Source organism: Cimex lectularius, unplaced genomic scaffold, assembly GCF_000648675.2.
Source record: "Cimex lectularius strain Harlan isolate CLEC.00 unplaced genomic scaffold, Clec_2.1 scaffold358, whole genome shotgun sequence".
Lineage (NCBI taxonomy): Eukaryota > Metazoa > Arthropoda > Insecta > Hemiptera > Cimicidae > Cimex > Cimex lectularius.
This window is the reverse complement of record NW_019392915.1, coordinates 1,295-5,620: the sequence shown is the minus strand read 5'-3', so window position 1 is coordinate 5,620 and position 4,326 is coordinate 1,295. Positions and strand designations below refer to the sequence as shown.

The window sequence follows — 4,326 nt, the reverse complement described above, 5'->3', positions numbered from 1 at the left end:
TCCTAAAAATCAACAATTCACCAAACCAAAGTAAAGTAGTCTGGAAAAACCATTTGTAAATTGATTATTTGGAAATCGTGAAATGCGGTCTGGTGTGTAGGTTTTAGAAAAACATTTTCTTTTTCGGGCCAACGTTTCGATCTTTATTGAAATCATCTTCAGAGCTCAAAGTATTTGTTTACCGTGTAAATGTGTCATTCTTGTGTGTCGTGTTAAGAGTGCCCAATACACGACACACAAGAATGACACATCTACACGGAAAACAAACATTTTGAGCCCTGAAGATGATCTCAATAAAGATCGTAACGTAGCACGATGAAGAAAATGTTTTTCTAAACCTACGTCACACCACACCGCATCTCACGATTTCCAAATAATCATTACTAACGGTCACTAAACACCACATGCTTTTCCAAATTGCAACACTTTTAAATTAAATTAATTATTTTTATTTGGAAGAACTTCGTTAAGGTCTGCAAGGTGGTGAACCTTCAGCAGGCTCGTTGCTGATAATCACGGTCTAGGTTGGATTTTGTACAAATAAAAAAAAGCACATAACTACCTCAAAATACCCTTTATGAATAAATTAATCCCTATCAAATTTTCCGCATTCTATGAAAAACTATCTTCACATCCTAACATATTAGCCTGATCTATGTCCAACATTATCATACATCCATACAACCCAGTAAGGCGCTTGAAGCGGAAGAGATGGCCCCGGGACCTCCTTATGAATAAGTACATAAATAACTATTCATAAAGCTGGTAGAGCAACAAAGGTTGCTGACTCCCCTCAGGATATTTGCAAATGATAAATATTGTATCACATTACATAATGTTTATATACGTGCGGATGGTAATAAATGATTTTTTTTAAATTAGCCACCATAACAGAGTATTATCTGATAATCGCTATTTGGAGGAAAAGCGAACTGCTCTATTAAATTACGGTTTATTTAAACTATTCAAATCAAATTTAGCAACTGAGACTTTATTGTGAAAATAATTTTTGTGTGGGGTTAAAACATCCTGATTATTAATTCACTACTAATACATTCTAAGATGACTTTCAGTCAAGCCTCCAAGAAAATTAACAATTTAATTCAGAGTCAAGTCGTGAAATGATATGTTGATTGAAAATTACTGAATCTGAATTAATTTTTAGACACATTTGCTTCATCAAAACGATATAAACAGTTAAAGATCAGCCAAGGAGACAGCAATTTTTCACGGATAAATAACATAATTCAGTTCTAACAGCTTTCAAAAGTATAAAATACAGTTTGGATTGAATTTCAAATATGTTTAAGAGAAAATAAATCGTTCAATTGAAGCCGATGAAAAGATTAGATTTTCAACGAGCGATTTAAAGTTAACTGACGTGGAAAACCGTTTTTCCCCGTTATACGCTTGTCATTACCCCTTGTCAAATATTTGTGAGAAGAAAATCATAGGAGAAAGCGATCGCGTGAATGGCAAACAAACCGTTTTTACTCCGGGACTTCGCCTTCCAATAACTCGCTCAATTACGGAACTAATTAGGCAAATGACCGTTCAAAGTAATCACGATAGAGCCCAACCGACAAATTTATGTCGATTTCCCACGTTCTTTATCGGATCTTAGACCGTAGGGTTGGTAGGTTTTTCTTATACTTATTTTATTTAATTAATTAATTTTTTTTGTTAAATATATTACGAACATGTTGTTTTATCGTCGTGCATATACTCAATATAAAGCATAAAATAATAACTCGTTAAAAATTTACACGGAAATGTAAATAAGGTATTCTACTAATGACAACTTTGTGTTTGGTCATTACATGCTTTATTACAGTTGCTCCCGTTTTCAAAAAATTAATTTAAATTACCATAGTTTCTTATTTACTATCTGCATAGGATTTAGACATTTTGTGGTATTTTTCAGCCATAATTGTAAAGGGATTTATAGAATGTTTGTTCAGATTATGCTCTTTTATTCTTAGTAAAATCGTTTCTTTCATGTATCATTAAGATTTGGCTACTTTGTTTTATTTCAAATCAATTCTGGGTCAATTGTACGCTCATATATTAAATCTAAATTATCATTGTTTCTTAGTTACTGTTTTTATTATAATTATATATTTTCTAGTATCTTAAAGCCATAACTGTGACAGAATTTTCCGAAAGTTTATTAAAATTTTGCTCCTTATTTCTAGTATGAATCATTTAAGACATTTAATCTGAATTATCATATTTTCGAAGCAATTATTTACAATTTTTTTCTTCCCTAAGTAACCCTTGCAGAACTGTGTATTCAACGTGCTGCGCTATATTGATTGCAGTGGTTTACAACGTTGTTATACATACGTAAATAAAGATTACATAATATAATTTGATCAACAATAATTTTAATATGATCATTTTAAAGCTACATTTATTATTATAAAAACGGTATTTTAAATGATAATTTTATATAGATGTAATTATATTCTTTTAATTGTATTAATGTTTTATATCGATATTTTTCTTACTATTATTGAGTCGTCTATTTTAATTGACGAGGTAAATCCCTATTCATTTGTTTAATAAATCAAGAAAAAATATTATAGTTTTATACTAGTATCCTATAAAATCCACCCTCCTTAGTCGATTGAGAATAAGCACATAAACCTCACAATAAGCGAGATAAACATACAAAAAACTAAAACAAATATATTTCGAAGATTTATTCTAGTTTCTCTGAGTCTAAAAGCTAAACCTACAAATTGGCGAGAAAAACTAAATCAAAAATAAGATAGCAATTATTTCCACGTTTTATACTAATGTTCTCCAGAATTGACCCTCCTAAGTCAATCGGCGCAAGAATTAAATTCATAAACTTCAAAATGGACGAGATAAACGAGAAAAGAAAATTCTACATATTTATTCTACATATTTTCTTATAGAATCCTCCGTCCTGAGTCGATTGGCCTCGAGAATTAAGCTCATAATCCTCAAATTAAGCGATATAAATACAAAAAACCGAAAGAAAAAAATTGGACATACTTGTTAAAAACTTATTTGTATACTCGTTTTACACAAGCGTGATAAACGAAAATAAACGAAATATTTAAAATATACACATAACAATAGTCTTAACAGGAAAAAGCTAGGCAATTTTTTTGTCTACATTTACGAGTTTACGTTCACAGAAATCACCGTTCTGAATCGATTGGCGCCAAAATTAAGCCCAGAAGCCTAAAATAAACGAGAAAAAAGAATTGTCCCTTCTGAATCGATTGGCGTAAGAATTGCCTCGCAAAACCACAAACAAGCGTGATAACCGAAACCAAACGAAATATTTTTAATAATCCGGCATTTAATACTCGTATCTTTGGGTTTGATTTGGGTCAAACCTATATAAAAAGTCCTTCTAGTACACAAAAAAAATCTGGTGAGATTTTACTAAAATATACAGCGCAGTACTGTTTAAAAAATTTCCTCTCGCAGTCGGTAGGACTCGAACCTACGCTCCCAGAGGGAATCTGATTTCTAGTCAGACGCCTTAACCACTCGGCCACGACTGCTTGTGAAAGTCGGCACTGTTCCACCGTCTTCAGTGAAATTCGTGACATACATACCTACCTTGCCAAAGGTTTTCAGATAGTCTCTAACTTCACTCAGTGTAACACATTTTAACTGAAAGGATAAATTTGTGAAATCAATCTTTAACCGGGGACGGAAATGATCATTGGTATAGATTGGCACCAATCACCTGATTTATAGTGTTACAAAATAAGAAATTCCGTCATCTAACTTCTTATAGAATCATCTCACCTCCTGAGCCGATAAACCTCAAAATAAGCGAGATAAAGGCAAAAAAGCTGATTTTTATACTCTCATTTGTGGAAACGACCATTCGGACTCGATTAGCGAAAAATTGAGCTTATAAACGAAACAAAAACGTGTAAAAAATATTTCGATTATTTATACGAATTTCCTATAGAATTCACCCTGCTAACTAAATCCGCGCAAGAATTAAACTCTTAAAGCTCAAAATAAGCGAACGAGGAAATATTCTACGTGTATATATCATCGTACATAATCAACTCTCCTGAGTCGATTTGCCCTCGAGAATTAAGTTCGTATACCTCAAAATAAGAGATATAAATGTAAAAAAACCCGAAAGAATAAATTTGACATACTTGTTTACTATAAACATACTATTTGTATACTCGTTGCTTATGAAAACGATGCTCCTGAGTCGATTGGCGACAATTAAACTCATAATCCTAACAACAGTCTAACCACACTAACTAATAACAATAATGACACTAACTTTGTTATTTTAAATGAGAATCCCATATT

At 32.0% G+C, this 4,326-nt stretch overlaps 1 non-coding gene across 1 annotated transcript; it reads right to left on the bottom strand.

Annotated features, from left to right (window-relative positions):
- Positions 1–3,463: 3,463 nt before the first annotated feature.
- Positions 3,464–3,545, bottom strand: Trnas-aga. Its single transcript has one exon. It is a non-coding gene; the product is annotated as a tRNA-Ser (tRNA).
- Positions 3,546–4,326: the final 781 nt, after the last annotated feature.